This window comes from Peromyscus eremicus, chromosome 5, assembly GCF_949786415.1.
Source record: "Peromyscus eremicus chromosome 5, PerEre_H2_v1, whole genome shotgun sequence".
NCBI classification, from domain to species: Eukaryota; Metazoa; Chordata; class Mammalia; order Rodentia; family Cricetidae; genus Peromyscus; species Peromyscus eremicus.
In genome coordinates this window covers 98,385,144-98,408,611 of record NC_081420.1, presented here as the reverse complement: position 1 = coordinate 98,408,611, position 23,468 = coordinate 98,385,144, and the positions used below count along the sequence as shown (strand labels likewise).

The window sequence follows — 23,468 nt, the reverse complement described above, 5'->3', positions numbered from 1 at the left end:
AGACTCCAAGACTACTTGGAGCATGCTTCTAAAGTTGAACAGAAAGCTAAGGACTCAAGGTGACGGGAACGATTTAGGAATTCTGTAAACGACTAAATCCTGGTTAAGTGTCCTGCATCTCCACCTGCCTCTCCCTCCCACTTCTCCAGCAAGCTACCTTGCCTAGCTCCGCCCCCTCAGGTGGCCCCACCGTTTCCTGGTAGCCCAGCTTCCTTCCCCAACCCTGCCGCCAAGCGGAACCAAAGTGCTCTGACTCTGGGGGCGGCCGGATCTTTCTAGCGCAGACTCATCGCAGCGGTGACTCGGCAGCCGCGTCTAGCGTCATCAGTGACAGCCCCGACCCTTGCTACGCTTTGCGTCGCTCTGCCAGGCGCAGTCGCCTCCTCCTTGGCAAATAGTCCTCGGCAGGGTCCGAATTTTCGGGTCATCCGAGGTGGGAAACAGGAGTGGTTGCAGTTGAAGGGACGCGGAGTTGACGAGGAGAGGGAGCTGAGGAGCGACGTCTTCTCGAGAGCGCGTGAAGTGAGTTAGAAACTCCCTCCCTGCCCGGGATCCCTCCGCCTGCAGTTGCGGTGGTGAGGCCGAGGGAGCCGCCATTTTGGATGTTCGGTTCCTGCTGCCACTGCTGCCGCCGCCCCCGAAGCTGCTGGTTTCATTCGAGGTTTCGGGCCGGTGAGTGTCACTCGCGGCACTGAGAGCAGGTTGTGTCTTTGGCTCCGCTGCGGCTGCGAGCTTTTGGCTGGAAACCTCCTGTCAGTCCCAGGGGTCCGGTCTCAGCCTGTGGGGGGTGAGGAGGACCCAGGTTGGGTCAGGTGGGACCGGGAAGCCCCAGGGCTTGCTCGGACTTCCCGAGGGCCGACCCTCGGAGGCTTCTGAGCAGGAGCTTCGGTGCGCGGCCGCTTTCCCTCCTGTGGCATTGTCCTGCCGGTGCAGGCCTCCTTGAACCCATTGACTTTATCAGGCTGCGATCCTCCTTTGAGAGCCGGTTCAGGGGGCCTAGGATTTAGCGGGGCGGGCGGGCCCCACCCCCGCGTGTCCTCTCCGAGCCACGTATCAGCGTTCTTGTGTCGTGGACTCGGGTCAGATCTGAGAACTCTCAGCATTTCCACATGCAGGGGTAATGCTGCTTGTCCCTGCAGTGTCGTCCGCTCAGAACCGGACATCGGCCTCGCCTCCCTCTAACCTTCCAACTAACTTCTGGTCCAAAATTTTCCGCCTTTTTTTCTTTTCCTTTTTAAAAAACTTACCTGCGACTGCACTGTTCGCCCTCCGCTCCAACTCTTGGTTCTGCGGACGTCAGTTTCTAGTAATTCTCCGGATCTTCCTTATTGCCTGGAACTGTGGGTTATGCTTCCCAGTTAGGGCTTGGTGTTGGAAAGCTGTCGAACCGCTTAGGGTGTATTTCAGCAGTAAATGGGTTTAAAGCAGGCAGAGCGGCTTTAGGTGGGAAGGAGCTGTCAAAATACTTTCTGGATTTCCTTTCTGTCCCGAACACTGAGCTTTTGGGCACTTAACTGATACTCCCCCACCACCTCCTTTTTTCTTTTGGCGTTATATATGCTTGAGCACGGGAATCTGCCCTTGGAGAATATTAATCTGACGTAGGGAGAGAGGAAAATAACTTTTTTGGTTCCTGTAGGGATTAGTTAACAGAAGAGCGAGCTGAATGATCTCTTAGTGACTTCACCTCTCAGGTGTTTGTGTAGTAATGATCTTTGCTGACTTCATATGTTGATTTTTCTCAGGGTAGTTAGAGATTTTAAGCATCCATTCCCACCGTTGCCTGTAGCATTTGCCAGATTATATACTCTTAAGTTTTTATTTGAAACCTGTGGATCCTCGAAGTACTGATAGCCTCATGACTTTAATTCTGTTTTTACTGTCTGTTTGCAGCCCAGCGTGCTTTAGTAAAAAGAATTTAACAATAAATCACTGATTATTTCCTACATTTCAGGTTAGGTGAGTGTGGTTGAGTCACCCCTATTTTATCTCAGCCCAGGTTTTTACATCTGCAAAAGAGAAATACTTCTTTGAGTTCACAGTTAAGTGACTCAAAACCTAAGTTTATAACTTGAACCGAGTCAAATCTCTTGGTACTTGTAAACTTTATAATGATGCTTTATTTTTAAAATTTTTTGAAGATTTATTTTATTTATTTATTTTATATATATGAGTGTCTTGCCTGCATGTATATATGTGCATCATGTGCATGCTCAGTGCCGGTGGAAATCAGAAGAAGCTATTCAGATCCCCTGGAAGTGGAGTTACAGGCAGTTGTGAGCTGCCATGTGGGTGCTGGAAACTGAATCCAAGTCCTCTACAAGAGCAGTAAGTGCTCTTAGCTGCTGAGCCGTCTCTGCAGCCCTCTGATGCTTTATTCTTATGAAGCTTTTGAAATGAGACTGCAGGTAAATTCTTTACAGGTCATACAATGTCAAAGAGGACAGTATTTTCATTGTAAATATTCTGTGCTCTTGTTATTTGTTTTAAGAAACCCCTTCAGGGGCTGGAGAGATGGCTCAGAGGTTAAGAGCACTGACTGCTCTTCCAGAGGTCCTGAGTTCAATTCCTAGCAACCACATGGTGGCTCACAACCATCTATAATGAGATCTGGTGCCCTCTTCTGACCTGCAAGATATACATGCAGGCAGAACACTGTATACATAATAAATAAATCTTATAAAAAAAAAAAAAAAAAAAAAAAAAAAAAAAAAAAAAAGAAACCCCTTCAGAACTATGTTAATTACTTTTCGACAGGAGTTCTGACAGTAATTAGTAATTCTGTGAGTGTGTTGCTCTGAAGTTGTTCAGTTTCCTTTTGCTTTAAAAAGAACTCAATATCTCCTTGTACTTTGCTGCTGAAATGTTCTGTTTTTGAGTTCACTTTCTGAACAGGTATTGAAAGAGCTATTAAAAGTTATTTAACTCAGTTCATGTTATGGTATATGAATGTCATTCATTCTTAGGTGGTTTGCATTTTACCTGGAGAAAGTACATCTTTACCAAACAAAGATTAGCAAAGTGCTGTTCTGTGTATCATTCATTGGTCAGTACATATATAAATGTACCTCGCCTTGGCTGTTGAGAATTGCACTAGAAGTTAACATTTGTGTTTAGTAAAGTTCCATTTGTTTCCTTCCTTCTTGCCCCCCCCCCCTTCCTTTTTTTTTCTTGAAACTTGATTTTGCTAAATTGCTCAGGCTGGCTTTAACTTGTGATCCTCGTACCTTAGCTGAGTAGCTGGGATGAACAGGTCTGTGCCATCAGTCCAGGCCTAGCTTTTGGTGTTTGAGGCAGTCTTCCTATGTTGCTCAGGTTGGCCTGGAACTTGGATAGTCTCTTATCTTCCCAATGCTGCTGGGACGGCAGGTATTTGCCACACCAGGGTAGATCTAGCAACATTCACTTTCTATTGTGAAGTTACATGTTTTTTGATATAGTCTGTTTTACTGACAGCAATTACACAATCTAAGGGTGAATTTTAGAATGAAACTATAAATATAGAAATTGTTAGTAATGCCTTGCTGGTATTTCACCCAGAATTATTTTTAAAAAGCCAGGTAGTGGCATTGGTAGCCTAGCACACTGAAAGCTACAGGTTCTATCCCACTCTGTCGCCCAGAAAGCCAAAACCAAAAAGTTCTTAAACTAAGCAGTATACAAAGCAGATACAAATCCAAGAAGTTTTAAATGGATCATTAAAAACTCTTTATGCAATAGATAAAAGGTCAAATGAGTTATTTTTTTATATTTATATTTTTATAATTTAAAAAGTTGAAGTGGAATTTACCTGTCAAGACAGATTTCAAAATGCTTGATCCTGCCAGGCAGAGGTGGTGAATACCTTTAGTCCCAGTACTTGGGAGGCAGAGGCAGGGGGATCTCTGTGAGTTTGAGGCCAGTTGGTCTACAGAGTGAGTTCCAGGACAACCAGGGCTACACAGAGAAACCCTGCTTTGAAAAACCAACCAACCAACCAACCAACCAACCAAAACAAACAAACAAAAAATCCCCTAAACTTAAACTCTTAGGTTTAACTGAAGAGAATGTAAACATAAAACCTTTAAGGCTGCCGAAGAGGTGACTAACTGGCTGCTCTTCCAGAGGATCGAGGTTAGGCTCCCAGCACCCACATGGAGACTCACAGCCATCCATGACTCTAGTTTCATGGATCTGACTCCCCCTGGCCTCTAGGGAGCTCCAGGTATGTGCTGGTACAAAAAAATAAAAATAAAATCTTTCTGTTCTTGTCTTTTTTTTTTTTTTCTCCCAAAGACAGGATATCCCTGTGTAGCTCTGGCTGTCCTGAACTACCTGTGTAGACCAGGCTGGCCTCGAACTCAAGAGTTTTGACTGCCTCAGCCTCCTTCCTAGGCTCAAGGTGTATGTCACCACATCTGGCCTGCATTTTAATCTTTATTGCTTTATGAATTGTTTTTAGTTCTTGATTTTTGTCTTTTTAAAAAATCTTCATTACATTTATCTGTTATATTTTATATTTATATAAATATTTTATATTTATTACTTTATATTCCAAATTTTTTATTTATTTTGTGTATGTATGTGTGAGTGCATGCATATATATGCCATATGAGAGTGTGGAAGTCAGAAGACAGCTTAAATTTAAACAAAGTTGTATTTATGTGTATTGGTGTTTTGCTTATATAGTGTCTGTGTATCATGTATGCTTGGTGCCCATGGAGGCCATAAATTGGAGTTACATGGACAGTTGTAAGCCAACATGTGGGTGCTGGGAATCAAACCAGGGTCTTCTGCAAGAGCAGACAGTGTTCTTCTGAGCAGTCTCTCCAGCCTCCACAGGGCAATTTTTAAGAGTTCTTGCTTTCTACCTTTTTGATACAGTCTCTTCTCTATCTGCCTTTCGTCTTGGGGTTACAGATGTGCCAAACATGCTTTTTACATAGGTTCTGAAGAGTGAACTCAGGTCCTCTTGCTTGGCAAGTGCTTTTACCTGCTGAGCAATTGCCCTGGTCCTTTATTTGTTTTTGATACAAGGTCTTGTGTATCTCAGGGTGGCCTTAAACCCATGAACTTTGTTTCAGCTTCCCTACACCTCAGTTTACAAGCCTTTGCTTCCAAGCTCTAGCTTACTCAGCTTACTGCTCAGGCAGGATATTTAAAAGTAGCAAGCAGTTTTAGAATTGAGAGAACATGTAAAGTTGAATATGGTAGCTCTTGGCCTGTAATCTAGCATTCAGGAAGCAGAGGTATGAAGATCAATGCAAATTTTAGGTCAGCCTGATCTGCATAGCAAATTCCATGACTGCCAGGGATAGCTTCATAACTAGACCCCTTATCTAACCGTAACAACAACAGCCACAACCATAACAAGAGAACATACAGGTTTATATGAGTTTGTATTTCTTGGCTTGTATGTTTTGAAAATCTTGTTTGTCAATATGTTATTAGAACTTTTCCAGAATAGGGGTGTGTGTGTGTGTGTGTGTGTGTGTGTGTGTGTGTATGTGTGTGTGTGTGTGTGTGTATGTGTATGTATGTGTATGTGTAGAAAATTTCATTTCAGTGAAGGCAGGGAAGAGAAAGTGAAAAGGAATGTCATTTCTATCTTGAAAATACCTGCAAGCTCCTTTTTCTTCTCTGAAAGAATAATACAAAATACCTAATTGGGCATGAGTTTTGGTTACTAGGAATTTGAAAGTTTAGAAATGAGGAAAATAACAATCCACTTATCAAAGTTGTTAAATCAGCATTAGCTAGCATTTTAGTATCAAAGCTAGGGTGAGATTATTGACATGGAAAATGCTTTTTCACTAAGTACTTGCAAGTTTAGCTCTTAAAAAAAGCTTATTGAGACCATTGGAAAATAAAATTAAGTTAGAAGCATTGTCAATTGAAGATTAAATATTTAAAAAGAAAATAGGTTTTTTTCCCTTTTCTTTTCTTTTTTTTTTTTTTTTTAATTTTCCAGAGCTGAGGACCGAACCCAGGGCCTTGTGCTTGCTAGGCAAGCGCTCTACCACTGAGCTAAATCCCCACGTCCCCCCTTTTTTTTCTTTTTAACGATGCTATCTGTGGCCCCTGTACTGTGTGAATACTTAAAGGCACCTCAGCGGCAGCTGTTTTCCCCTTTTCTGTTGCCAGCGCACAGTGGTCCCTTTGGCCTGCAGTTGCCTTGCTAATTCCAGCTTGTTTGTTGTCTCCCCTGTGGTCCTGCTTCATTGAGCATCCCAGACTTTCCAGCCTGTCCCACTTTGAGGCTCCAGTACCGACTCCTGGTAGTAACAGATATGAGGAGGATAGGATCTTTGTAACTGTGAAATAACTTCGTTTTCTTTTCTTTACAAGCCTTTGGGTTAAGAGTGTCACAGAAAGCTTGGTTAGATAGTTCAGCAGTTAAGAGGGCACAGTACAGCAGACACTGACCCGGGTTTGGTTCTCAGCACCCACATCAGGTGCCTCACAACCATCTGTAATTCCAGAGCCAGGGATTTAGACACTCTTCTGGCCTTTATGGGCAACAGCACTTCTTTGTACATATTCCCACACAGATGTATATCCATACACATAATTAAAAACAAAAAAATCTTTAAAAAATTATCATAAAGTAGGCTGGGCATGCTGGCACATGCCTTGAAACTAGTACTTGGAGAGGCAGGGAGACCTCTATGAATTTGAGGCCAGCTTGGTCTAAATAGTGAGTTCCAGGCTAGCCAAGGCTACACAGAAACTGAGAGCAGTTCTAAAAAAAAGAAAAAAGAGAGAGAGAGAGAGATGTTCTGTATTATTTGCTTGTAAGAAGAGTCCCAGGTGTGCTTTTACAGCTTAAGTTAGGGAAAGTAATTTTTAATTCCCACTATTAAGAAATTTCAGTTTTGCCGAGCGGTGGTGGTGCACGCCTTTAATCCCAGCACTTGGGAGGCAGAGCCAGGTGGATCTCTGTGAGTTCCAGGCCAGCCTGGGCTACCAAGTGAGTTCCAGGAAAGGCGCAAAGCTACACAGAGACCCCCCCCCCAAAAAAAAAAAAAAGAAATTTCAGTTTTTAGCCTGTCTCTTGAGTTCTAGGCCAGGCTGGTCTACAGAGTTCCAGGAGAGCCAGGGCTACACAGAGAAAATGCTGTCTTGAAAAACCAAAAATAAAAAATAAAATAAATTTCAGTTTCAAGCTAAAGAAATAGAAGATAAATTAATATTTAAATTCCTTTTTAAAAAGGTCTTATTAAAGGCTTCTCTTACAATATTTTGAAGTATTTGAAAATATGATGTTTAAAAATATACTTGTTTGAGATGATTAGGGAAACTGAGACTAATCAAGTACACTGTATAGAGTTAATTGAATCTCTGTAAATATTAGGTTTTGATATGATGGTTGAAGGGCAAAACTTAGTTTCCAGAAGAAAGAACCTTTCCTGGCAGTATAACAAATATATTTTTAAAATTATGTTTATTTATTTGTGTGCACATGCACGTGCGTGTGAGTGTGGGCTAGGTAGAGCTCATGTGGTGTGCTCAGAAGACCATTTGAGGAAGTCAGTTTTTGTACCATGTGGTCCTGGAGATCAAACTCAGGTTGTCAGGCTAAGTGGGAAGCACCTTAACCTGCTGAGCTGTTGTGCTAGACCTGTATATTTGATAATTTTAAAATGTGTTATTTTCTCCTGTAGTGGGAACATAGGTTCTGTATTTTGCTTAAAAATGGAGGTATTTAGACAGTAGAATGAGGAAGTAGCTTTTTTATTTTATTTTTTATTTTTGCTGCTTGATTGTACTATCCCCCCTCTTCCCCCCCCCCCCAACTTTTGCTGTTCCCTGATTACTTCTTACATTTTTTTTTTCCCCTCGAGACAGGGGTCTCACTATGTAGTTCTGGCTGTCCTGGAACTCACTATTTTAGATTAGGTTGGCCTTGAACTCAAAGAGATCTGCCTGCCTCTTGTCTCCCAGGTGTGGGATTAAAGGTGTGCATTCAACACTATGCCAGGCCGGGCCTTCATATTTATTTTTAATGTTTGATATTCCAATACATCTGTAATGCTTTTCTTTTACCTGGAAAATCCATTCCTCTGTTCCCCTCCGTTCCCCTGTAGAAATGAAGCATTGCCCCAGGCAAGGGAACGAGACAGCTTTTAGTATGTGCTAGATTGTTTTTATTTATTTATTTATTTTTAGCTTCTAAAAAAACCAAAATTCAAATTTGTGGCACACATAGTGCAATGCCTGGCACTTAGTGGTTATTCTGCAGAATGGATGTTGTGAGTGAAAATAATACAGAATTGTTAATGTACTCTGACATACAGTAATTCGTCCAGTCCAGAGCAGCCAGGGTCTTGACTTAGTTACGAGACCCTGTTGCAGTTCCTTTACTTGTGACAGGAAGAGTTGATGTCAGCAAAAAGTTTGTCTTCAGGTTTTTTTTTTTTTTTTGGTTTTTCGAGACAGGGTTTCTCTGTGAAGCTTTGCACCTTCCTGGACCTTGTTCTGTAGACCAGGCTGGCCTTGAACTCATGGAGATCTGCCTGCCTCTGCCTCCCAAGTGCTGGGATTAAAGGTGTGCGCCACCACTGCCGCCCGGCCCCAAAACAACTTTTATCAGCTGTAACACATTGAGAGAATAGGACATTTACAAACATCAAAATCAAAACACAGTTGGGCGGCGCCGCCGCCGCCGCACACCTTTAATCCCAGCACTTGGGAGGCAGAGGCAGGCGGATCTCCGTGAGTTTGAGGCCAGCCTGGGCTACAGTGTGAGTTCCAGGAAAGACACAAAAAAACAAAACAAAACAAAACAAAACACTGCCCTAGAAAATGCATATAAAAAATTAATTACATTGAAATTGACAGTAAAAGTATTTGTTTGTTTCTAGCTCAGTATACATTGATATAGTTTGTTGAATATTTTCCTAATCCAGAAAGTGTCCTGTATTTGTTTGAACCCTTATAAAATTATTTCTCAAGACTGGTGAGGTTACTCAGTGGGGAAAGGTGCTTGCTGTACAGGCCTGGTAACTTAAATTTGATATGATCCCTAGCATCCAAGTAAAGGTGGAAGAGAGCAGATTGTCCTCTGATCTCCACATGTGCATCCTTCACCCTCAATATACACAGTTGTGAGCTTCTATGTGGTGCTGGGAATTAAACCTGGGTCCCCTGGTAGAGAAGCCAGTGCTTTTAATCACTGAGCTATTTCTCCATTCCCCTATAAATTATTTCTAATGTGTAAACACCAGCAACAAAACGGAAAGCAGGTAATCTTTATCTGTCTCTTTGAAACGTTTTTTGGGTATTTTTTTGTTGTTTGTTTGCTTGTTTTTGTTTTTAGAGACAGAGTTTCTCTGTGTAACAGCCCTGGCTATCCTGGAACTCACTCTGTAGACCAGGCTGGCCTCGAACACACAGAAATCGACCTAGCTCTGCCTCCTGAGTGCTGGGACTAGAGGCATGCACCACCACCGCCTGGCTCACTTTTCATTTCTTTTTTGAGATAGAATCTCACTGTAACCCTGGTTGGCCTGGGACTCAGTATGTAGATTCTGCTGGCCTCAAACTCACAAAGTTCTGACATTAAAGGTGTGTCCACTAAGCCCAGTTTTGTTTTTAAATTTTTAATATATAAAAGAATACAATCTATTGTAATAAGTGAATAAAATTGAAAGGCTTTTAAGAAAGCTATTAATTTCCTTCAGATCTTCCATAGTTACTCTCCAGCTGTTTAGCATAGATGATGGGCATCTGTCAGTGTTTCTGGGTTCTTATATACTATGCTGACATAAATGTGCATATGTTGGAATTGTTTTTACTAAAGAAAGATTGAACTATATTACTCAATAAAAAAGCCTCTCATAACATGTTGAGGTCAGTAGATATATTTCCATCATGATCTTTTAAACAGTTCCATTATGACTTATAGCACAGATAAACCCTAGTTTATTTGACTGTTTTTCTATGGGCATTTAGGTCATTTCCAAAAAAAGTTTATTTGCCGGGTGGTGGTGGTGCATGCCTTTAATCCCAGCACTTGGGAGGCAGAGGCAGGCTGATCTCAGTGAGTTTGAGGCTAGCCTGATCTACAAAGCAAGTTCTAGGACAGCCAGGACTGTTATGCAGAGAAACTCTGTCTGAAAAAACAAAACAAACAAATAAAATAACAGGAAAGATTTATTTATCTATTTTTGTGTGTTTATGTTTTGCCTGTATGCATATATGTGTACCAGCTACATGCCTGGTGCCTGGGAGGCCAGAGAGGGCATTGGATTCCCTGAGCTGGAGTTAGTGGACAGTTAATAAGTTGTCATGCTCGTGCTGGAAACAAAATAGATCCTCTGCTAGAGCAGCAAGTGCCCTAACCATTGGACCATCTCCAGCTCTCATTTCCATATTTTTGTCACTACAGACTACAATAAATATACTTGTAGATGTGACCATATTTGCTGATTCTGTGAATAGAGTCTCTAACATGGGATATTAAGTTTAACAGAAGTATACTTTAATTTTTTTTTAATTATGTATCAATGTGTAGTATTATGCATGTGCCCATGGAGGCTATAAGAGAGTGTTGGATCCCCTGGAGTTAGAATTTTAGGTGGATAGATGTTACAATTGCTGAACCTAGGTGCTAGGAACTGAACTTGGGTCCCCTAGAAGAGCAGCAAGTGATTTTTAAGTGCTGAACCATCTCTTCAGCCCTCCAAAGTGGTTTAAAATATATATATATATATATATATATATGTACACATATATATTTCTGTTGTCAGATTCTTATAAATAGGTTGCCATAATTTGCACCTGGTGAGGTGGTTCAATGGGTAAAGGTACTTGCTGTACAAGCCTGTGTTAGCAGTGAGCTATATCGTCATACATGTTTCTAAACACAGTAGATATGTAAAACATGACAAGCTGACATTAAAGTAATTGAGAAAAGAATGGTTTATTTAGTTCTAGAAATAACATGCAGTTAACATATAGTGTGAGATGGGGGGTTTGCTTTTATCTGAGAGGTCTCACTCTGTAGTTAGCTTAAAACCCAGTATGTAATTCTGCTGGCTTCCCACTTCTTCAGCCTCCAGTGTGTTGGGAATACAAAGTATGAGCCATATTGTGTCAGTATAGGTTCTTTTTTTTTTTTTTTTTTTTTTTTAACCCCGGTTTTTCGAGGCAGGGTTTCTCTGTGTAGTTTTGCGCCTTTCCTGGAACTCACTTGGTAGCCCAGGCTGGCCTCGAACTCACAGAGATCCGCCTGGCTCTGCCTCCCGAGTGCTGCAGTATAGGTTCTTATGTGACCTGTAGAGAGTAAGCTGTGCTAGAACTAAAGGAATCATTCTTCCCTCAATTGATTTATGTCACTTGCTATGTTTTATGTTTCTATTATGTTTTTTGTTTCTTCCCTTAGTATCTTTGCTTTGCTCCCCGATTTCTAATTAATTTTTTTGTGCGTGCGTGCGTGCGTGCGTGCGTGCGTGCGTGTGTGTGTGTGTGTGTTGTAAATCCGAGAACAATTTGCAAGAGTCAGTTCTCTCTCTTTACCACATACGTCCCAGGGATTGAACTCAGGTCATCATACTGAGCAGCAAGTGCCCCTACCTGAGCCGTCTTGCTGATCCTATTTTTTTTTTTTTTTTTTTTTTTTTTTTTTTTTTTTTTTTTTTTTTTTGGTTTTTCGAGACAAGGTTTCTCTGTGTAGCTTTGCGCCTTTCCTGGAACTCACTTGGTAGTCCAGGCTGGCCTCGAACTCACAGAGATCCACCTGGCTCTGCCTCCCGAGTGCTGGGATTAAAGGCGTGCGCCACCACCGCCCGGCTGCTGATCCTATTTTGCTGTCCTGAAATTTAAAAAACATAATAGCTTCATATGGAAAATTATTTTTGTTAAGAAAAGCTATGACTGCTTTTTTTATCTTCGGCTACTCTTTTTTTGTGTGTGTTTTTTTGAGGCAAGGTTTCTCTGTGTAGCCCTGGCTACATTTTGAGTGCTGGGATTAAAGGTATGTACAACCATCCAGCATCTTTGGCTATTCTTTTTTAAAGATTTATTTATTTATTATGTATACAGTGTTCTATCTGCACATATCCCTGAAGGCCAGAAGAGGGCACTAGATCTCATTACAGATGGTTGTGAGCCACCATGTGGTTGCTGGGAATTGAACTCAGGACCTTTGGAAGAGCAAGCAGTGCTCTTAACCTCTGAGCCATCTCTCCAGCCCATCTTTGGCTATTCTTAAACATTCATTTTTATTGTCTGTGGATTAAAAGTAATTTGGAATTTGGAAAACCAAAAATGTTACACTGCTTGGAATTGCATTATATTCATACATTAATTTTGGAGGCTTGACATTTATTCAGGGTGACAGTTTTGTTTTTTTCTGTTTAAATAAATATTTCCTAATTTAAATAAAATTTTCATAATTTTCTTCATACAGTTCCTTTGCTTTTCTTACTGAATTTATTCTAGGTGTTTATTTTGCCAGTTTTTTTGAGACAGGGTGTTGTTGATTGTTTTTGCTCTTTTGGCGGGTGGTCCACCCAGATCCCAAATAGATACATACAAAGATGAATTCTTACCTATAAATGCCTGGCCGTATCTTGGCTTGTTTCTTGCCAGCTTTACTTAACTTTAAGTTATCCTGTCTTCCTTTTGTCTCTGGGCTTTTACCTTTTCTTACTTCTGTAATCTTACTTTCACTCTTACTCTGTGGCTGGCTGTGTAGCTAGGTGGCTGGCCCCTAATGTCCTCTTCCTTCTTTGGCTCCTCCTCCTACAAGATTTCTCCTTCTATATATTTCTATATACTCTAGAGAGAGTATATAGGCCAGCCCCGCCTATCCGTTCTCCTGCCTCACTATTGGCCGTTCAGTTCTTTATTAGACCATCAGGTGTGTTAGACAGGCACAGTAACACAGCTTCACGGAGTTAAACAAATGCCACATAATTGTGCAAAAGTAGCACACCTTAAAATAGTATTCTACAACAACAGGGTTTCTCTGTAGCCATGGCTGTCCTCGAACTCACAGAGACTCCCCCCTCCCCTTCCTCTGCCTCCCGAGTGCTGGGATTAAATGCATGCGCCACCGCTGCCCGCCTATTTTGACACTGTTGTCACTCTTTTCTGTCCATTTCTAATAAGTCAATAATCAGAAATGGGCTAAAATGAGTATTATGCTATGTTTTTCTGAGGCCAACTTTCTGTTTCTTGAGTATCCAGATGTAACAGAGTTTGGATTCATGAAGAATATGCTAGGGAAAATTAATTATTTATTTATTAACTTATTTATTTTGATTTTTGAGACAAGGTTTCTTGTGTAGCTCTGGCTTTCCTGGAACTCACTTGTAGACCAGGCTGGCCTTGAACTCAGAAGTTTGCCTGCCTCTACCTCTTGAGTGCTGGGATTAAAGGTGTATGCGACCATGCCTGGGTTGAAAACTTATTATTAAATAACTTTAATATTTCTGCTTTCATCCTATAGGAAAATACCCTTCTGTAAGTCTTATGGTATGAATGACATCTTACTAAGGTTGAAAGTTTATGATTTTGCTTTCCTCATGGTTCCCTTTACTTGTTTCATTTAAAAAGCAAATTCTAGGCGTGGAGAGGTGTCTCATGCCTTTAATCCCAGCACTCTTGAGGTAGAGGCAGACAGATATCTGTGAGTTTATGTAGTGAGACTTTGTCTTAAAAAAGAAAAAAAGAGGGCTGGAGAGATGACTCAGAGGTTAAAAACACTGACTGTTCTTCCAGAGGTCCTGAGTTCAATTCCCAGCATCCACATGGTGGCTCAAAACCATCTGTAATGAGATCTGGCTCCCTCTTCTGGCCTGCAGGGACACATGCAAACAGAACACTGTATACATAATAAGTAAATAAATCTTTTAAAAAAAAAAAGGAAAAAAGGAAAAAGGCACTTACATTCATACTAGGCACAGTTAAAGTTTTGCTTGGATAATTTGATGACACTTATTGTTTATTTTGTTAATAACATTAGGGTGGGAAAGGTAAAAATTGCTTCTTAGTTTAGTAGTATTTAGTGTACAATTTGATATTTAACCGATTTACTTACTGCTGTTTACTTGACCTTTGTTGCTATTCATGCATCTTAAGCTGTTCAGTTGTTTGGTAGTATGCTTGCATTTATATGTCTGCTTTTTAAATTTTCAGCTTTGTTGAAGTTTGGTATGAATAGTTAAACATAAAAAAGGATTGCTGTGGCAGTTAAGGGAGAATTGAACTTAAGACTCTCAGAGGGATGCCAGCTGGCTGCCCTACACAGGGTGTGGTGGTATCTCTCTGTGGTTACATTTTAGCACATACTCCTTTGCTTTGAAGAGACAGAAATTCCATTTTAGTATTTTACTTAGGGATGATTCAGGCCAAACCGACCAAGTTGAGAGTTAGAATTATAGTATACTGTAATTCACAGGGTACTGTGTTCTTCATTTGAACTTCTCCTATTTGTTTTTCTGAGGAACCTGAGACAGTGATTAATAATTAGGAAGTTGTATTTATGTGTTTAGATGTTTTGCCTGCCTGTATGTATGTGTGCCATTTGCATGCCTGCAAGAAGAGGGAACCAGATCCCTTGGAACTGGAGTTACTGATGGTTGTGAGCTGACATGTGGGTGTTGGGAATCTTACCTGGGTCTTTGGGCCTGAATTTTTTTTAAAGATTTAATTTTTATTTCTTTTTATGTGGATGAGTGTGTGTCTGTGTGAATGAATCCCGTGTGGGTGCAGATTTCTGAGGAGGTTGGAATCAAATCCTTTTGAGCAAGTTAAGACAGTTGTGAGCCCCTAATGGGAGTGCTGGGAACTGAACTAGAATAGCAGCAAGTGCTCACTGAGCATTCTCTAGCCCATGTCTTCTCATTATCACATCTACCTATTTATTTATTTATTTATTTATTTATTTATTTATTTATTTAATTAATTTATTTATTTATTCTCTCTCTCTCTCTCTCTCTCTCTCTCTCTCTCTCTCTCTGTGTGTGTGTGTGTGTGTGTGTGTGTGTGTGTGTGTGTGTGTGTTGGGGAGGTGGTGCATGCCTGCCATGGTGCACATTGGAGGTCAGAGGACAACTTTGGGGAGTTGATTCTTTCCATCTACATTTTGGGTTCCAGGAGTCAAACTTAGTTTTTAGGCTTGTCAGTAAGCATCTTTTATTTGCTGAGCCATCTTGCTGACCCAGTAATGTTCTAATACTAACCTTCCTTAACTCTGTAGATCTTACTTTTGTGAACACATCACATATCTTCATATTGAGCAAATTATGCATTCTTTACATATTCTTACCTCACTTCCTATTGCCTAAGAAAAGCACTAAGACACTGAACAATACTAGAAAATAAAATTCTGATTTTTTTTTTAACCAGTGGTTCATGTAGCCCAGGCTTGCTTTGCATTTTCTTTTAATTTTAATTTTATTCTATGTGTATGAGTATTTTTGCCTGCATGTATGTATGTTTGTGTACCTGGTGCCTGAGGAGGCCAAAAGAGGGCTACTGGACAGATTGGAGTGATAGGAGTGAGCTGCCATGTTGATGATATGACCTGAAGCTGGGACCTTTGGAAAGACATTCCATGCTCTTGACCACTGAGCCATGTCTCCAGCACCTGACTTTGAATTTCTGAGCTTCTGATTCTCCTGTGTCTACAACCTAAATATTTGGAACCTGCTTGTGCCCTGTGCCTGGTTTGTATGGTGCTGGGGATTGAACTCAGGGCTTTGATCGTGCTAGGCAAGTATTCTGTCAGCTGAGCTCAATCTCTTCTTTCTCTCTCTTTGGTTTTTTTGAGACAGGGTTTCTCTGTGTAACAGCTCTGGCTGTCTTGGAACTTGCTCTGTAGACCAGGCTGGCCTCAAACTCACAAAGATCCATCTGCCTCTGCCTCCCTAGTGCTGGGATTAAAGGCATGCACCACCATACCCAGCTAAATCCTCATTCTTCGTTTAAGCTAGCTAGCTTGCTTGCTTCCCTTCTTTTTAACGTACTTACATTTGTTCTTTGGCAGTTGCACACACGCACATAGCACATACAGAAGACCACTTTTGCCACCTCCCAGCCCCACTTCCTGTTTAACCCTGCTTAGTGTTCTGCTCCAGTCATAGTATTTTGCAATTTGTAAGTGCATTAATTTAGTTAGGCTTATGAAACAGGTGGTGGCACATGTCTTTAATCCCAGCACTTGGGAGGCAGAGGCAGGCAGATCTCTGAGTTCGAGGCCAGCCTGGTCTACATGGCAAGTTCCAAGACAGCCAGGACTACATAGAAAAACTTTGACTCAAAAGACAAAACAAAACAACAACAAAATCTGGCATGGGGGTTTTATATAGTAGGTAACGTGAAAGTATAGACCATATGGGCACCACAAGAGGGGAGTATGGAGGATTTTGTCTAGTTAACCTAGTTTCTTAGTTCTCAGCCACACAATCCAGGACTAGGATATTATGTCATAGTCAGTGGCAAAGGAACTGCAGTCCCATTCCTTTACTCAAGTCTTTTCTCAGTGTTTATCAAGGACGACCTATTCAAGTAAAGTCCTCATGTTGGATAGAAAAGGAGTGATTTTAGTGTTGAAAAGTTGGCTTTTAATTTAGGATTTATTTATTTTTTCAAGACGTAGAGTTCAGATGTCTTTAGGTTGAGGGAACAGATGACCTTGTAACCATAGGAGCTTTTTAGTTTTTTGTTATTGACTCTTGGCTGTCATTAGCTCAGAGCTCTCAGCAAGTAGTGAGTTCTGATGTGGGAAGAAAGTTATCTGGGCCAGGAACTGGGCTGAGTCCTGGCTGCTTTTTTCTGAAGCTGTACAGCAAGTGCACCTTCACTTCATGTGCTTCGTTTGGAAGGACAGATACATATTCTTTAGATAAGACTATTTTCGTCTTTCAGATTCAATAAAAACAGTATTTATTGTGTTCATACTTCAGAGGTGAGGGAGAGATAAGGGTGAACTTCCAAGGACACAACCTTGGGGATCTTATCTTGGAGTGATGAAGTAAGCATTTCATTTCATGGGACAGAAAAATGGTGATCTTGGCTTGAAAATGGTGTTACTCCTTGTGGGGGCGCTTTATCCCAGATATAGTTCTATAGATTTTGGAAATTGACTGTTTTCTCAATTTGGGTGATGAATTTTAGGAGAATCAATATGTTGGTAATTTTTTTGAGATGAGCTTGGGTCCTCTGGGAGAACATTTAGTACTGTTAAGTAACCACTGAACCATCTCTCCAGCTTCACCACCCCCTACCCCCTCACCCCCTGTGTTGGTAATTTTAATTACTCTTTGAACATATAAAATAACCTCATATATAGTTTAATCTCCGAAACCCAGTTTTACTTAGCTGTTTGGACAGAACATTTTCTAAATGGCTGGGCGTGGCTTTGTATACGTGCAATCCTAGCACATGGGCAGGAAAAATTTTAGTTCTAGGCTAATCTGGGTTGCAGAGTGAGACCCTGTCTCAGAAAAATAAAAGTTTTCTAAAATGAATTTTACAGGCTGAGGGTGTAGTGCTTGCCTAGCATTCAGGGGGCTCTTAATTTTCCAACACTGAACAAACCAGGTGGTGTTGGACACAAGAGAATCAGGAGTTCAGTAAATTGAAGGTAGGCTAAGGACCTTAGAAAGCCATCGAATGCTTTTTGCTAGCATGGTAACTAGATAACCTCAGTTCTCTCTCTTGCGGCCCCCCCCCCCCCCCCCCCGGTCCTGGTGTCTGTGTATGATATTCAGACGTGTAGGCATGTCTTATTGTTCGCCCTCTTACTTCATTAGGACATGGTCTTTCCCTGAACCTGGAGCTCAGTCACTATTTTTTTTGCTTAGACTGGTGGCCAGCAAACCCCAGATTTTCTTCTGTCTTTGCTGTCTCTACCCTTCCTAATGCTGTAACCCCAGTGTTGGGGTTTCAGTCATGAGTGCTGTCTGGAGCTTTTGGGTGCTGAGATCTGAACTTTGGCCCTTATGCTTGCAAGTGCTCTTCGCTGGTGTCCTAGTTAGGGTTTCTATCACTGCGAAGAACCACCACGACCAGAAAGCAACTTGGGGAGTAAAGGGTTTATTTGTTTCCATATTGCTGTTTATCCACAAAGGAAGTCTGGACAGGAACTCAAACAGAGCTGGATCCTAGAAGCAGGAGCAGATTCAGAGGCCACAGAGGGGGGTGTTGCTTACTGGCTTGCTTCCCATGGTTTGCTCAGCCTGCTTTCTTATAGAACCCAGAACCATTGGCCCAGGAATGGAACCACCCATAATGGGTTGGGCCCTCCCCCTTCATCACTTAGTTAAGGAAATGCCCTTGTTGTTCTTTTCGTATTGGTGATTGAACCCAGGGTCTTGTGTATACTAGGCAAACGACTGTGTATCATCGAGTGCTGGAATTATGGGTATGTACTACCACGCCGGGCTTTATTTTTCAAAGTACTAAAAGACCACACAGGGCAGGGGTTGTAGCTCCATGATATATGGCATTTGTCTAGTGAACTAAAGTGTGTGTGTGTGTGTGTGTGTGTGTGTGTGTGTGTGTGTTGCACAAATCCTAAATGGTCTTATAATAAAAACCGGAGCCAGATAATCGGGGTGAAAGCTGAACGATCAGAGAAGCAGAGCAAGCCACAGCTACCACCTCTTACCTCACCAACTCCTCAGCCTGACAGAGCCTCTGCAAGAGAGTGAATGAATTCCTGTCTACTCCCACCTTATATTCCTTTCTCTGCCCAGCCATATCACTTCCTGTATCAACCTTCCCAGTGCTAGGGATAAAGGTGTGTGATCCCAAGTGCTGGAATTAAAGGTGTGAGCCACCACTGCCTGGCTGTTTCTCTTCTATACTGTATTGATCTCATGTAGCCCAGTGTGGCCTTGAGTTCACAGAAATCCAGATGGATCTCTGCCTCTCCCTCCTTGTATTAAAAGTGTGTGCCACCACTGCCTGACCTCTGTGGCAAACTCTGTCCTCTGATCTTCAGGCAAGCTTTATTTTTTAGATTACAAATATATTACCACATGTGTGTGTGTATAGAGAGGCAGGAGAATCATGAGTTAAAAGTTAGCAACTCTATAGCTAGTTGGAGCCAGCTATGGTCACGTGAAATCCTGCTCTAAAAAAAAAAGTAACAACAACAAAAACTCAACAATATAACCAGATAGTTTATATTGTCCAGATAAATAGTACCTATTACATGGATTAGATGTATTTGAATTGAGAATTTTTTATTTCAGGATTGGAGGTTAATCCCAGGGCCTTTCTCATGTCATGCAAGCACTCTACCAACTGAGGCTCTCTCTCCCAGTCCTGAGTTTAGTTCTAAGTATAAAATATTTCAGACATAAAACGTGGTGAGCAATAATAAATATTAACTTACCCATCATCTAAGAAAGAAAATGTTACCGAAGACCCTGTATCTCATTCTGTCCCTGTCATACTCCCTTCTCTCATAGATGTGCCGAGTGTTGGATTGATCTTTATCTTTTCCATGAATACAGTTAACTCCCTTCTACACTGGTCTGTCTTTAAAGAAAATGATTTAAACAAAACAAAACTGTTTCCCTAATAGAGCCCAGGCTGGATTGAAACTATTTATTGGCCCTTTGGTTTCAGACTCCTGAGTACTGGGATTACATTGAGAGCCATCGGGCTAGGCTAGAATATGTTCTTGAATGTGTTGATTTTATATGTGTTATATTGAATTTTTGCAATAACCCTTTGAGATAGGTACTCTCTCCACATTTTGCAGATGAGGAAACTGAAGATGTCAGAGTTTAAGTCATTTATTCAAGGACACACAGCTATTAAGTGGTGGAGCTAGGAATCAACCCAGGTAATTGATCCCAAGGTTATCATTTATAGCTCTCAGTCTGCAGTTCCTTGTCTCAAGCTTGAAATTAAAGTTAACAACAACAACAAAAAAACCCCAAAGAACACAGAAAATGAGCAGGTTTTTTTTTATGATCCTTTCAATGTTAAAAAAATCTGACCCAAGTAGAAATGAATTTGTTGGTTAACATTTCTTTCTTTTGATGTGACTGACTTCTTTTTTTTTCTGCAAAAATGCCACTGTAATTAAGGTGCTATGCCAGACAGACACAGTGGGCAAGTCAGCAGGCGTAGTCTTTGTCCTCCATCATCTTTACCAAATTGGAGAAACTCTGAATTCAGTAAAAAGCCATTTTAGAAAAGAAAAACAGGCCCAAATATATTTGACTTATTTATATATAAAAATTTTCTTCTTTTACCAGTGATCTGTTTCTTTTTATTATGTGGCTGAACTTAAGTACTGTTTTCCTCACTAGACTTTTGAGTTCTTTTGAGGTTTTTTTTTTTTTTGGAGACAGTCTGATAGCCAATGCTGGTCTCAGTCCCCAATCCTCTGGCCTTCACCTCCTAAATGCTGGGATCACAGGTGTGTATCCAGCTTCACCTTTGAGTTCTTAAGAATATATTGACATTCTGGACCCAAGTACCTACTGGAATATCTGCTATAAAAAAAGAGTGAGCAAATATTTGTTGAGTGATTGGCACTGATTTTGGATTCTATGTTTTTATTACTCTTCCCCCCCCCCCACTCCAGTACTTTGAACTGGATCTATTTTTTGTTTTTTCTTTTGTTTTTGTGTTTTGTTTGAGACAGGTTTCTTTGTGGAACAGTCCTGGCTATCCTGGAACTCACTATGTAGACTAGGCTGGCCTTGAATTCTCTGCCTTCCGATTGCTGGGGTTAAAGAAAGGTGTGCACCACCACCACCACCACCACCACCACCCCAGCTTGAACTGGATCTGAACAATGCTTGTGTTAATGCTATTTCTTTTCTTTTTCTTATTTATTTTCTATTATCAGCTTGATAGAGTATAAATTCTTATCCTAATAGTGAAGTGTTTCATTGAGGCTTGCCCAGTAATTGAGTAAAACCAAAACTTATTTTAAGCTACAGTCATCCTAGGGTCCCCCTGCTATATAGCCTCCCTGGTTCTGTGGAATACTATTTCTTGTATTCTCTGTTTTCTTGAACTACATGGAACTTTATAACATAGTCCCATGGGCACTAAACTGTTATTTTTAATTTCTTCATTAAGCACCTGACCCTGCAGCTTTCTGAATTTAAGATTCCCAGACTTAATTGCTGTGATTCCGTTATGTACATAGTATGTAGTGTGTTTCCTTATTGAAGTTTAGAGTATTTTATTTTTTCCCTTTTATGGATCTGGTTGATGGTATTGATTAATGAAGGGAATTATATTTCACTCATAAAGAATGATACTTTTTTTTTTTTTTTGAGACAGGGTATCCTAGTTAGGTTTTTGTTGCTGTGAAGAGACACCATGACCACGACAACTCTTATAAAGGACAACATTTAATTGTGGTGGCAGCTTACAGTTTCAGAGGTTCAGTCCATTATCATCATGGTGGGGAGCATGATGGCATGCATGTAGGCATGGTGCTGGGGCTGGGAGTCCTTACATCTTCATAGGCAGGCAACAAGAAATTGGAGTTACTGTCATATTGAGAGAAGCTTGAGCAAAAGAAACCTCAAAACCCACCCCCATAGTGACACACTTCCTCCAACAAGGTTACACCTCCTAATAGTGCCACTCCCTTTGTGGGCCATTTTCTTTCAAACCACCACATAGGGTTTCTCTGTGTAACAGCTCTGGTTGTCTTGTAACTCACTTTGTAGACTAGGCTGGCCTCTAATCACAGAGATCCACTTACCTCTGCCTGCTGAGTGCCAGGATCAAAGGCATGCGGCATCACCGCCTGGCAAGAATGATACTTTTAACATTAAATTTCAGATAGAATGATATGTAACATCTTCATGGAATACTCTTACACGTTTTTAGAGACTATTCTATGTCTTTTTTTTTTTTGAAGAAACATGTTTATTGGGGCTGAGGGAACACACACATGCAGCAGACACAAAGAGAATGACCCTCTGTAAAGCAGATGGAGCAGAAAGCTGAAAATTCCAGTCGCTTCTCCAAGGCTCAGTTTTTTAAGACTGAAAAGTCTTCCTCCCCTAATTTAGGGTTGGTCAGTTTGGAGACAGATAGGATGGTTGATTGGCGCCCAACTGTTAAGTGTGACAAGGCCTTGAACTTGTTGAGCCAGTCCATCAGCAGGCCTCCTGCTGATGGGAGACAGAAGCCTACAAGTCCTTCAGTTTGAAGCTGCCAGACTTTTATCTCAAGTCGGGAGGGTGAGGACGAAGCTGGCTGCCTTGAAAATTCACCACCTTTATTACCTGCCCATGGCCCCTGCATCTTTCCAGGAATCTGTTTAACCCCTGGTCTCTCATTAGGATTACATTTGTGTACTGTCATGTCTGGATTCCATTTTAAGGCATATTTACAGGTATGTCCTTATTTTCAAGTTAGTGGGAGCAGAGGCCTAGTCATGTCATTAGGCTTATGTCCTAGGTGGCTTGGCTGACAATGCTAATTAGAGTTTCTGTTTTATTATTTGGGTTGGAGAGTTTCTTCAAGTCTGTTCTCTAATAGAGCAGCACATTTCTGTTACAGGTTCCATGTCTGAGGAGTATATTATGATACTGAGCGTACACATTTAAAGGCTTAAGAACGTTATAGCTCCTGTATCTGAGGGATATGTTGTGATACTGAGACTGTGCTTTTAAGGGTTTGAGAACTTCGCTTTATCTTTCCCATTTCTACTTGTCATTCAAAATCTCTTTCACAGTCTAAGACCCTAAATCCAAGGCTTATTTATGCAAGACTTGGGGAGGCAGGTGAAGAAGTTGGCTGAACAGCTCCATTTCTGTACCTTGGTAGTTTTCCTTCTTTGTAATTTATTTTATTTTAGTTGCTGTTACTTCCAGTGTTTTATTTCCATAGAATGCTTTACTCTTTAGCACTTTGGCCAAATAAAGGCACATTCCTTATTGCTTTCCTTTGTAGTATTGGACATGGCTAGGATTTTCAGAACAGGCATTTTTACATAAAGAGAAGTACCAACTGTTCATCTTTGCTCCTTCCCACATATTTAAAGCATTGTATCCCCTTTTTAATTTTATTTTACCTGTTTAGAAGTTTAAAAAGGGGGGCTTAGCTGGGCGGTGGTGGCGCACTCCTTTAATCCCAGCACTCGGGAGGCAGAGCCAGGCGGATCTTTGTGAGTTCGAGGCCAGCCTGGCCTACAGAGCGAGATCCAGGAAAGGTGCAAAGCTGCATAGAGAAACCCTGTCTTGAAAAAACAAAAAAAGCAGGTGTGTGTGTGTGTGTGTGTGTGTGTGTGTGTGTGGTGTGTGTGCTTAACTTAGTAGGCAGCATTTTTTTATTTGAGTATTTGGAGGGTTCTTTCTTTCTCTCTCTCCTTCCTTCCTTCCTTCCTTCCTTCCTTCCTTCCTTCCTTCCTTCCTTCCTTCCTTCCTTTCTTTCTTTTCTAGAGACAGGGTTTCTCTGTGTAGCCCTGGCTGTCCTGGAACTCACTCTGTAGACCAGGCTGGCCTCAGACTCACAGAGATCGGCCTGGCTCTGCATCCCGAGTG

General features: G+C 41.2%; 1 protein-coding gene across 1 annotated transcript in view; it reads left to right on the top strand.

The window, feature by feature from the left end:
- Positions 1 to 339: 339 nt before the first annotated feature.
- Positions 340 to 23,468, top strand: part of Ap1g1 (adaptor related protein complex 1 subunit gamma 1) — a 96,808-nt gene continuing 73,679 nt past the window's right edge. Inside the window, exon 1 of the mRNA XM_059264014.1 lies at positions 340 to 672. The gene's annotated coding sequence lies outside the window, so the exon portion shown is untranslated. The remainder of the gene's footprint in view (positions 673 to 23,468) is intronic.